Genomic DNA, 12,983 nt, shown 5'->3' on the forward strand with positions numbered 1-12,983 from the left:
GGACTTATTGCTTCATTTAAATCTATCTCAGTCCTTCATATGATTATCATTCACTGCCTTTGGTGCTTGATTTACCTGAGAAAGTCTTTAAGTGGGAAATATCAATCTCCTTATTGAGGCAAATATTTCCTTTTCAGAGAAGGGTAATTCCATTTCAGTAACATTGGATGTTTTATACAAAATATTGATAATTATTCTGCTCAATCTGAAATCATCACCAAAGCCTGCAGTTTATTGTAGGTTACTGCAATACTGAGGCAATAAAAACAAGCCATGCATTTTTAAATTGCCTTTTGTCTTTGGTATTTGGTGTCTTCCTCCTAGAATACAAAAAAATCATGGAAACAGAAGAGTAGGGCAGGCTAAAACTCAATGACATCAATTTGTTAATTGCTAACAAAAACTAAAAGAGGACCAGGGATTGAGTTTCACCACCCAGGCTTTGCTTATCCCCACCATTTAGTTATTATTTCACTACCTGGCAGTACAAATATGTTAGAGGTGGATCTTGTCCTAAGCAGTTAATTAATAAGTTAGCATTTTAATAAGGCAAGTAAAGCAGTCATGACAAATAATATTTTTTATTGTCCCTTTTCTTGGTGAAACAAGAGAGAGAAGGGAAACATTCATTACTAATTGCTATGTGCTTGAACAATCTCTGCCTAATATCTAATTTTTAACTTTTTCTTTACCTTTGCATGTTTTTTCTTGTCACAGGGAAATAAATAGTCTCAGATTGTTGTCCGCAAGGGGATTATAATCTGAATTTTTCTCTGTGGTGAGAATTGACAGTATTAAGAAGCAGCACTTAGAATGTTTGTGTAACTGAAATGGTATTTTCATTTTCCTTCCATTTTAATAAAGGAAACTATTTACATCAGGCAGGTTTCATATCTGAAATGTCTTTAATGACAATTAGTATCTTTCCCATTCAAAGTAAATACATTTTTAAAAGTTCTGCCCCAAGTTTGTTTTTTTTCCATAAATATTTATGTATCTAAATATCTATGTAGGTGTATTTCCTAAATGTCTATCTCATGTTATGGAGTTTATGTTGGTTTTTTTTTTAGTACTGCTTGGCCATTTCATTAAATACAGTAATTTCACTTAATCATGCAATATATTTCTTTGTGCAACAAATAATGACAATTAAAAATTATTAAGCATGATTTTTTTATTGAGACATTTTCTTTTGGCACCAGTTTTTAGAGTAATATGTATAAAGTTGTAATAAATTTTTATTAATTAATTAGTTTTTGTCAAACTTACAAATTCAGAAAGACTTGGCATGTCTCCAGGAATTTTAAAGTAGTATGCACTTACTAATTCCTTTTTAATTCAGCCAGCTACTATATTTTCCTCCAGTTTACAATATTCTTTTTTTTGCCAAACTGTCACGTTTGAAAAATCTTCTGGGACATAAACGCTGGGTTATACTGTTGTCAGTCAGCCTCCATAGCTGTGAATTAATTGCTTTTTAATACAGGAATTCTTTCTGAAGTGTGATGTATTTGAGATTAAATGTTTGCTATCCCTAAGTTCTTTCCCCCATGTATGTGCTCAGCCACACTGGGTTTATTTTGTCAGAATCACATGATCTTCACTCAAGTGTTGGCTCAGGATTTCTCCTGTTTAAGTGCCTTGGCCTGCAGAGCATCCATGATCTCAACAGCATCTCAAAATCCACAAAATAAATAAAATGGAAGGGGAATGGGCATAGCTGGACTTGATGGAAGATTCTTTTATTCCTTGCCTCTCACCTCTGCAGGTGAACTCAGCTCAGAGCCCAAACTCAGCCTCTGGCTGATTTTCTGAGTCCTGAGTTGGTGTTTGGTTGTCAGCCCTCCTGGGCAGAGATGTTTTTCTCAGAGCACTGCTGAGGTGTAAGTCCAGTCCCTGTGGTTTTACTCAGAAGAACTGCAGTGACTCTGGGTTTGAACAAAGCTTTAAAATTCACCCTCAACTTCAGAAGCTGTTAGTTTTATAAGATTCACTTCCTGCATTTTCTCTGAGTTCCTCAGGGATTATTTTCACCCAGGAGGTCACTTGCTTTCCCTTATATTTAGAATTTCATTACTCTTTAAGGGACAAAAGGAACACCTAGAAATGTAATTGATTCTGATGATAAAATCTACTAAAAATTACAATTTTCAAACCACAAGTGAGCTTTACAGTGTACTCCACCTGAGCCTGTAGCCCCACAGAGGCTCTAAGGCAAGAGAGACATACCTGGAGAGCACTGAACTCCCAAAATCCAGAATTAGTGCAGTGGTCTCAACAGAGCTGATCAGCTGCAAGCTGCCAATGTGTGTAATAGCTGGGATTTTACAGTGCACTCGTGATTTTACACTCTGAAACTCTATTGATGAGCTTTTCCTGTTGGGCTTTCCCTATTGATCTGCCTTCTAAAATGTACTGAATGTTCATCATGAGGTTTTAGTGGGAAAATCCTGCTGTTTCTTCATTTCTTTATTACTTTAGAAATGCTCTGTAGTCTAAGGAAGTGTTGTAAATATTTTGGAACAAGGATGAAGCTTATTTCCTGTGTGAACCTGTGCTAATTCCACAGGATGATGCAAAGATTATGGTTTTATTATCCAGTTTCATTAGGTTCAACAGAAAAGAAATTTTGATTTCTGCATCAGTGTGAAGAATACATTGAGTCTTACTTGTAAATGGAAATGGAATTACTTTAAAATTAGGGAAGCTTGTAGTTTCTAAGACGAGTCCAACCTAGACTATGAATGTAACTCCTCTTTGCAGAACCTCCAATTATTTTAACTGATTGGGCTGGAGGATAAGGGTTCTCACCCCAAGCTTAGCTTAGGTAAAGCTAACATTTAAATAAAACCAAAAATAAGATTTAAATTCTTTTTTCCCCCCAGCTGGGAATTGAGATGATTCAGCAACTATGGGTTTATTCCCTTTTGAAGAAAAAAGCATGAAATATTACAAAGATATGTGAAAGCTCACTTATGTGAGCTCACTTTATGTGCTCTTGAGTTCCTAAACTGATATTTACTCAGAGAACCTTAGGGCTAATGATATTTAGAGTTAATTATATATAGAGTGAGTTATTATATATATAGGGAGAGAGTTAATTCTATTTAGTGTTTAATTACATTTCTTCCACTGTCACAGATAAAATAAAGCCCTTGAGGATGTTATTTCCTCTAGCCTTTGGCCACTTTATCTCTGTGAAATGCCCACAATATCCACAAAAATTCCCTCCCCGAGGTCCCAGGAGCTCGGTGAGACGTGTGAATTCCCTGCCAGAAGTCCATCCACAAAAGCAGAGTGCGGGGCAGGGCTGTTGGAGGTGATGCTGTGGCTTTCCTGGGACAACCAGCAGCCACATCCCTTTTCCCATACATAAATGGCAGCTAGCAATAGCTAGAAACAAAAGGCCCCTCTCTCCCTCTCTGAATACAGTGACATTCATTCTCAGAGAAGCAGGGGCAGCTTTTTGAAAGCAGACTTCTTCAGTCCAACAATAACACACAATGAGTTATTGACTTGTTTATATATGGAGCTCTTTTCAGTAACTAACTCTGACTCCCCACAGTCTGGACAAATGATTGATTTCGTTGTTAGAAAAAGAGAAAGCTCTTGCACTAAACTCTGTAGTGCAAACTACTTTTTCCCCATTTGTTCCCCCACTGAATAGGACCTTATTAAAATGCACTTTCCAAAAAATACCTGCAGCTGGCCTTTATAAGCATGTTTTGTATATATAAATAAGTAATTTGTCCCACTCTTTTGTATGGTAACAAACCATTGGAGAATCTTGTCAACACAGATATGAAGGTTCAGTGTCAGAGAATTTTGGTTAAGCAGTATTATTTATATTGATCTGAATAAAAAGAATTATTATAAAGGTATTTACAGTAGCTGTTTAGTTACAAATAATGACTTCTAAAAATTAATAGGCATGATTTTTTTTTATTGAGACGATTCCTTTTGGCACCAGTTTTGAAAGTAATATGTATAAACATGTTATTCTGATACTTTGCTATCAATAATAAAATGAAACAAATATTTGAATAACTATTAATTGAGCTTTTAACTTTTGCATATTTTGGTAATACAGAACAGAACTTATGGGAGGGTTTATGTACTCAGTATATACTGTTAATTCTCCATAGATGTATATACACATAATTTTATTTTAAAGAAATAAGACATAATTACTCTTTAATTACTATGGGTTATCTTTAATAAGCAAACAAGTAATTTTTTTCTTTTTCATAAACTTAAAGACTAAGGCATATTACTTAAAAAGATGCTGCAAATACCCCATAGCTGCATTGCAGGAATAATTGAATACTGCCAAGAAAGGTTGCAGAGCTCTACTGAGCCCTGCAATTTGTTGGTTACACATCACAGGCAGTCAGGGACTCATTAAAAAGTTGCTGAAGGTGTTTTCCAATGCACTTTGCAAACACATAGAAATTTTAATTTAATGGATTCATGGAGCTATTGCCACACTGCTGCTGATTGCCCAGGTTCTTTTATTTGTGAAGTTGTGTTTGCCATGACACACAAAATGTAAAATGCGAGTTATGCTGCAGCTTCACATTAGTTCTGTAGAAATGAGAAGTTAGAGGGAAGTGAGCTATCACAGCCCTTGTGTACATGTGAATATTCTTTGTGCTCCTCACAAGATGTAAAAAATGTTGGGTTTGGGTTGCATGGGTTTTTATGGTTCTATTTCTATAAAAAAGGAAACTGGGAAAGTGCAAATTGTGAATTTCTAATCTATTAGCCTTGAATCTTGATAATGTTTTTTATTCTAATTTGAGTTTGTCTTATCACACCTTGATTTTACTAATTTACATTCTTTCTAACTTTTGCGTATGCATTTCTTCTATCTGCATTATTTTCACTCCTAATCTTTGTTTCCCCCAAAAATATTTTTTTTATCACACTTACATCTTTTTTCTTTCTTTAATGTATTTTTCCTGACATAATTTGTCTTCGTCTTGGAGTGTTAGCACAGATAGGTCACCAGTTCCCACCTCACTGCCCAGATAGTGCTGCTTAACAAAATTAATAATATTAACTTGATTTAATATTATTATTAGAGAGCCTGGAGGTTCTCCGAGTAAATAACAGTTAGGAAATCACAATATGATATTCAGATGTTCACTAAGCCTTGCTAGAACCAAGTAAGAATTACCAAAAATTTATTTTAAAAAAGCAGTTGCAAAGGGAAAAATTAACTATATTTCTCTGTTTTTATCCATTTTCCTATGAACACCAGATATTAGCATAATTTTTGAGGATGTATAAGCAAAGCAAAGAGTATTTTCCATAAAAATTCATGTGTAGAGCAGAAATTTGCTGCAGAAAGGAATCCCTGTCCTGTTATCTCTAACCTCTATGTATCTATCTTGGGGTTGGAGACCAGGAGCTCAGAGCAGCATCATTTTCAGCTGGTTGTGGAGGCCTGGGGGAGGAAAAGGAAGAGCTTTTCTTCTGTGCAGCTTCTGTAGCCTTTTGTGAGGACCCTGAGCTGCGCTGGGTTTTCTGTGATCTGGAGTCATCCCCTCTGACAATCGAGTGGTGCCTCCTCCTGTGTGCCTGAGCATCCTGGGACAGATCCTCAGCTCTGCTGCCTGTTGGACTTGGTGGTTTTTTTGCTTATTTTATTGAGGGAAAACCAGAAACTTCCACAGACACAGGAGGGCTTGATCTGCAGTATTGGAAGAAGCTTGATGCAAAAATACAATACACAGACATAAAGCAGAAAAATAATAAACATGTGCCTCTCTAGTTGTAAGAAAGAATATGCCTTAAGTAAAGAAACTGGATTGAGTAAGATGGTGAAGGGTTTATAGTGTAGTAATGGAATAGGATGCAGTAGGTTGGGAGTTTAAAAGTTATAATATGTGTGCCTGTAAGTTAAAAGCCCATTGGATAAAAGTATCTGCAGTGCAGCAAAATTAAATAAAGGTGCTAGGTTAGAAAAGCAAAATACACCCTGTGGCAGCTGTCTATTGGGTTAGAAAGCTCTGTATTGCCTTGTAACAAAGAACTTGTGACTGCTCTGAGCTATGGCCCTGTTCTTGCTCCTCTAAAATCTCACAGCCTCTGAGACTGGTGTTTATCTGAGCAATAAATCATTCTTAGCCCAAAAACAGTCCCATCCCTTCATTTCTGGTGGTGACAATAATCACTAACTCCAGCCTTCAACACCACAGGCTTCCAGAAAATCTGGGAGCAGCAACTCTGTGGAGCATTCAGGCTTTTGTCTCTCCTGCAGCTTCAGGTGTTGTGCACAGAACCACAACAGGGCAGTCAGAGCCTGGTCTTTGGAAGATATTTATGCCAATTTGTTGGGCAAGTCACACTCACTGGGCTGGAGAAACATATATGTTCTATGAAATGCAGCCAAGAGTTTAAATATTACTGAGTCAATACAGTCCCATTCAGCAGTGATACAATAATAAAATTCAGCACATGCTGAAAAAACAGGGCACTAGATTTGTGTCTTCTTTTCCACTCCAGAGAAGTAAGGATGCAGTGTGTGATTTCAAGGAGCTGTGACTGAAATCAGATCTTTTGGTTTAAACTCTTCTTTTGTTTTTCTTTGAAGACATTTGACTTTATTTTTACTTCTGCATGAAAGTGCAAGTCTTTGTGCTCTGAAATCTTTAAGAATTTGCTCTTAGAATTTGTCATAGGAAAGTCCTTGGCTCCTTTGCAAGTGCCCAGGTGTTTTTTTCATATTTAGAATCAGAGTTTTAGCAATGTTCTCTGTCAAATGGAAGGCATGTCCCATACAACTTAGCTCGTGCCAGGAAAAAAGCTTTTCTGTGCTAACAGCAATCATCTTTAGCTTTTATATTTACTTTAAAGCTTACCCAGTCCTGCTAGTTTCCTTTAGAGCTGTAATTGCTGAAGTCCAGTGGGTGGACTGGTGTCAATCAAGCTGAGCACAGACAGAGACCCTCTGCCTTTCCAGAGGTTTCATTTACCACTTATTTCACTTGCCACTTGTTTTTTAGCTGAATGGCTTAAAACTTTGGGACAGTAGATGAAATCCTGCTTTTGTTGGAGTCAATAACTGATCATTTATATTAACTGCTAATAATTGTTCGTTTATATTAGATGCTTGTGATTCTTTTGCTCTGAGCTATACAGATAATGATTAAGCTGAAATGTTCAAGACCAATATAGTGTTCTTTGTATTCTAAAGTTAGCACAACAATTTCAGAAGGCATGAAGAAAGGCAGAGGAAATTTGGTAAGAAAGATGAAGTATTTTTGTACATTTTTATGGTTTATCTTGGCAAATTTTTGCTTATGATTTTCTCTAAATTTTCTCTAAGTGTGAGCTCTTGGCTGCCTACATATACAGACACAAGGAGCCCACATGCACATTTCCAAATTGATGCTACATTCAAAATAGTTGAAGCAAAAAGACAGACTATCTTCATCTCTTTGCTCCTTTGCAATTTGTATTTTAAATTTAGCCTTTCTATATATTTGTGTGCATCCATTACCTTTCCTCCACAACTTTAACAAACCTAGCTGCTCCTGACTGACACGTGTCTTGGGAAGGCAAAATCCTGCCACTGTTCAGAGAGAAAAACGCAGGTGGGAGGCCAATCCCACCACGGGTAGGGCACGAGAGCATTTAAACAGAAAAAGTGCATTTAAAGCCCTCAAGGAGCTGGAAACTGGGAGTTTCAAACAACCCACACAAAACCATTGACTGCTGTCAAAACTAGCATGGCCTTAATTTTCTTTTTAGCCTTACCTCTACTGCATATGACTTCGGCATAGCTTTCACCACTTTAAAATAACTTTCACTGCTTTCCACCACTTGAAAATCTATTTAGGTTATAGGAAGTTTTTGGGTTATTCATTCTGAAAAGTGCTTTTTTGTAATTACATTGCATGCCAAGGAACTCCAATACCATTTAGAAAATATCATTTTTCTATTTGATGCAAAAAAAAAGAGCAAATGCACTTAAAAATGCTTCTATGAAAATGTGTAAGAAAGTGCCATATGTGTTTATATGAAAATGCTCCTTATGTGTTTTTAATTCATGTGTCTGTAGCATGCTATTATGCATTCTTCAGATAGAGTTTCCTTTTAGCTTTTAGAAGGAAAATTCATTAGATATTCTTTCAATGATAGCAGGAGAGTTGTGTTTAAAGCCAGAGGAATTAAGTGAATTATATACAGCAATTTTGTTGACAAGTAAAAAGAATAGAAGATCATAAAGACTATATTTGAAGGTCTGAAAAGTTAATTTTTTGGCATTGAAGCTCACTGTGATCTCCATGTAAAAATGGACAATTTCCTACCAGTCTCCATCTTAATGACCCAGTAAAATAATTGCCAAAAATAATTTTAGGGTCCACATTTCTGAATCTTCAGATTTCCATTTTTACTGTGGGGTATTGTGCTCCACAGATGCAAAGGGTAATTTATCTGTGAGAGAAGAGAGATGGAGCAAAAGCTGTGTAAGGCAAAGTCAATAAGTTCATCATTTATAATATAATATAATATAATATAATATAATATAATATAATATAATATAATATAATATAATATATCACACAAGTCTCCAGTACTATGTGACTCTATTTTGAATTTAGTCTCTCCTTGGCTTGTGAGTTATTCTATTATTATTATTATTATTATTATTATTATTATTATTATTATTATTCTATTAATGACTATAATGTTGCTTATCAGAAACAACCAAATGCCTTGTAAAGAATACTGGCTGGTAGGGAAAACTTCAGTTCTTATTGCAGTAAATGAATTTGTGATGAATTTTGACCATTATGACAATTTTTTTTTGTAGAACAATTATTCATATTCTGGAATGTCTCTGAAGGTAAGCCTTTTTTCTTTGGACGCAACTCTTGCACTTCACCCCCAATTTTGTTCTTTCTTTGTCTTCCTAGCTCCATATTGAGTGGTCCAACAAGGACCCTTTAACTTTCTTCTCTTTTTCAGCCCTTTCTGTGTAAAACTATATTAAAGGTTGACTCCTAGCTCAAATCACCTCCATTAAATAATCAGAAAATTGAGTGGTGGCATTAGGACGCATGCTTAACAACCACAGATTGACTTTTTCTGATATCTAACTCTGCTAAAAAAGGAAGCCATAGCACCTAGTTCCCAGCTCAGCGTAAGAAGCAGTGCAGAGCTACTCATTCTGCCCCCAAAGAGAATTTTGGTAAGTGCAGTTTCATTCTTCCCTCACTGTGTCAGAATGGGAATAAATTCACAACCCTTTTACTCGCGCAGATTTTCCCTGCCTTTATTTTCCTGGTGAAAACATGGAGTAAAGATTGTGTTCTCTCCTTCCTTATCCCTGCCAGCCAACTTTCTTCACATGTGTTTGGAAAAGGAAAAGAAAAACAACAATTGGTGACTAGATGGGAACCTTGAAATGAGGTAAAAACTCAATATATTCCAATTTAGTTGCTCTGGATTTGTTCAGTGTTATCCAACCCCATGCAGAGGATGGATTCATCCTTCCCTGAGAGAGAACCACCCTGACTGCAGTGTTTATTCCTGAGATAATCAAGAAGGGTTTGGGTAGGTGATATTTTTAATTAATTCTGAAACTTTCTAAAGAAAAGGGATGTTTTCTTCAAATTTTCTTTGTTTTTATTTAATATATGATAGTTTTTGCTTGTAAACCAATTTTTAGAAGAGATTTTTTCAACAGAGCAAAATATTATTTATTTAGTTATACTGAATACTAAAGTATTCAGTTGAGAATTTAAGCAGATTTTTGCTTTTGTTAGGACCTTGCTGCTGCTCTAATTACAAACATTAAACTACTCTTTTCTTTTAGGGAAAAATGTAATTTACCATGTCAATATTCAGTAAGCTAATAATAAGATCATGCAGGAAATATTGTCATGAAAAGCTATTAAATCAAGCATTTTTCTTACAATATCTCATGCTGTGAAGATGTCAGCATATTCTATAAATGAAATATTAATACAAAATTGATGGCAGTTAAAAGTGAAGAATTATTTCAGAGTAGGCTTCTTGATGGCAAAAAGAAATAAGCCCTTCAGATATGATATTATTAATACATGCTTCTTATCAGAATTCTACCTGTAAGTGTATATTAATGGATATTATTCCATTTGTTGGGATAATTAAAAATATTTCTAAAATTATATCAGTGATAACTTGCTTCTCCACCAATAACTTATAATTGAAATTAGCTTGTCTCAGTTATAATACTTCTCCTTGTTGTTTACTAATTTCTAACAAATCAAACTTTCCTTAAATAAAACAGACTCACTAAACATCACATGTAGACCTCAGTCCTGATCTCATTTCTTTGGCAGAAATTCTGAATTACCTGCCTGAGGTCAGCATGAATTGCTTTTCCAGTTCCATGTACTTAGCAATTGTATCTCTTCCTGTTAAAAGGAGTGTACCAAAACAATAAGTTTTTAATGACTGCCACTTATTAGCAGAAATATGCAAGTAGAAGACAAACACAATTTATCATTACCAAAACCAAAACCTGAACCATCCTTAAAATGTTTAGAAGGCCATGAAAATAAAAACAGAGCAAAGAAATTCATGTACCTGATGAGAGAAATATGTATTGTGGGCAAAATATTAACAACATTTTTTGTTTCTAGATTTTCCAATAAATTTTATTTATAATATATATTAATAATAAATTATCATCTCTATATCAATATATGTTTAATATAATTAAAATAAATAATATTATTAGATCTTAAATTAAAGATATTAATATAATATTTAAATATTAATAATTAGCAATCACTTATATAGAATACATATGATATATGATATATGATATATGATATATGATATATTATATATATAATATATATAACATATAAAATATATAATATATATTAAATTATATATAATATGTTACGCATATTATATTATATATAATAATAATTAATAATAACTTATATATAAGATAAATAATATTAGATCTTACAATAAATATAAATATATAATTATATGTTAATTATTATTTATTTTCCTATTAATATAAAATATATTCTTAATATTTATTTTCAGTAAATGTTATTGTTAGATATTCCAATAAATATTATTCATTTCGAGACACCAAATTTTCTCTTTGCAGCTTGTAAATTGATAACCCACATACACGAGTTCATTTGATGAATTCTGATGTTGGGAATGACATCCAGATGCCATTCAGGTCATTCATTAACTCGAGCAGGGTGTTTTAACTCTCCTCCAAAGACTTCTGGCAAGCCAAAAACCATGGAGGTGGTGCCAGGTTCTGCACCAGCAGTGCCCAGGCACCTTGTAGGGGTCACACATCCTTTGGAATTCTTTTAGGAGGAATTTCATCCCAGAGGTGTTTGATGAAAAGCTGCATGTGGCACTCTGCAGGAAGGAGCCCTGGCTGCTGAGAATTTCAGGCTTTCTGTGCTTGTAAACATTGTTTATATTTATTTCTTACCTTGTTCTACACAGCCACACATTGTTTGATTGGTAGCTCCATGTGAGAATCAAAAAACCAGAAATTTCCACAGACACAAAAAGATTTAATCTGCAGACTTAGAAGCTTAGATTGATATAAAAATACTGTATATAGACACTAAGCAGAGAAATCATAAACTTATGTTTTTATAGTTATAAATAAAAATATACCTTAAATGAGAAACTGTATTAAAAAGATAGTGAAGAGTTTATAATGTAAGAGTATAGCTATATAGAATAACCAAGAGTTTAAAAGTTATAATAGAAACATGTGTGCCTGTGACTTAGAATCCCATTAAAGTATCTGCAGTACAGCAGAAGTAAATAAAAACAATAAATTAAAACCAAAATAACCCCTATAGCAACTGTCTCTTAAATTAGAAAGTTATAAATTACCTCGTAACAAAGAAACTTGTGACTACTCTTAAGCTATAGCCAACAGTTCACTCCTTTAAAATCTCACAATCTCTAAGACTAATGTTTATCTGAGCAATAAAACATTCCAAACCCAAAAATAATCCCATATCTTCATTACTAACAGCAACAGTAATAGCTCTGCTTTCCCCATGCATCTCTTGACTGGCAGCTCTGCTTTGTCCACGAGGCAAACACACGTCTTTTTATTAATCTAACTGGTAGATGCCGTAAGTGCTCAGGTTAACACCCCTTTGTCTGTTAACAACTTTTCTGCTTCTTCTTTCTTCTCACAACATCAGCTTTTTTTATCCCCAAAGATGACCTTGTTCTTTAGTTCCAGAAGTTCAGCTGGTTCATTCAGTCCATATCCATTTTCCTGTAAATAAGATCCCACAGGCACTCACAGCTCTCTGATTCTCTTTGGAATTAAGACATCCATTGCTCAGAGAATTTTGCCTTTTGAATAATTATGTCAGTTATCAATATTTCACGTGTCCTTCAATGTGGTTATTAATTTCAGTGTCATTAAGTATTAGCCTGAATACAAATTTTGTAGTATTTCCATGTTAAATGATCATGCTTTACCTTTAAATAGTCCCCATTTTTTGTAGTTTTCCTAACTCAGTAGTTTCCTGTAAGTATAATTTGAACAGAAGGCATTGTATCACACTAGAGGGCATATTAATTATCATAGGTATTCCAATAAAATGTAGATATATCTAATCAATGCCAGATTAGATTTTTATTCACTAACCACTTAGACATTTAACCAATGAGCAGTTGTTAACATAATTGGTATCACTGGGATATATGATTTTCATATTAAAGGTTTACATATGAAAACCTTTGTTCATAATTTTTCATATTAAAGGGTTTTCATTTTACAAAGGTGCTGAATTTGAACATTAGAACCCATGGTAAATAATTGTGGCACCATTGCAGCCTTACTTTTGATGTTTTTTTTCTGGTTTCTGATTACCTAGGGACATTGTATTGGGTTTTTTTTTTTACAATGAAAGCAATGAAGGGCCAAGAAAATCCATTTCTTTCATCCCTTAGCATTCCTCCTGTGA

The 12,983-nt window shown here is 34.4% G+C and overlaps 1 long non-coding RNA gene across 1 annotated transcript in view; it reads left to right on the forward strand.

Moving 5' to 3' along the window:
• LOC110473832 (uncharacterized) overlaps positions 1-9,133 on the forward strand; it is a 45,540-nt gene extending 36,407 nt beyond the window's left edge. The window contains exons 2-3 of the long non-coding RNA XR_002465976.2: positions 8,825-8,857; positions 8,980-9,133. This is a non-coding gene — a long non-coding RNA (uncharacterized LOC110473832). The remainder of the gene's footprint in view (positions 1-8,824; positions 8,858-8,979) is intronic.
• Positions 9,134-12,983: the final 3,850 nt, after the last annotated feature.

The sequence above is a fragment of the Lonchura striata genome, chromosome 6 (assembly GCF_046129695.1).
Source record: "Lonchura striata isolate bLonStr1 chromosome 6, bLonStr1.mat, whole genome shotgun sequence".
NCBI lineage: Eukaryota > Metazoa > Chordata > Aves > Passeriformes > Estrildidae > Lonchura > Lonchura striata.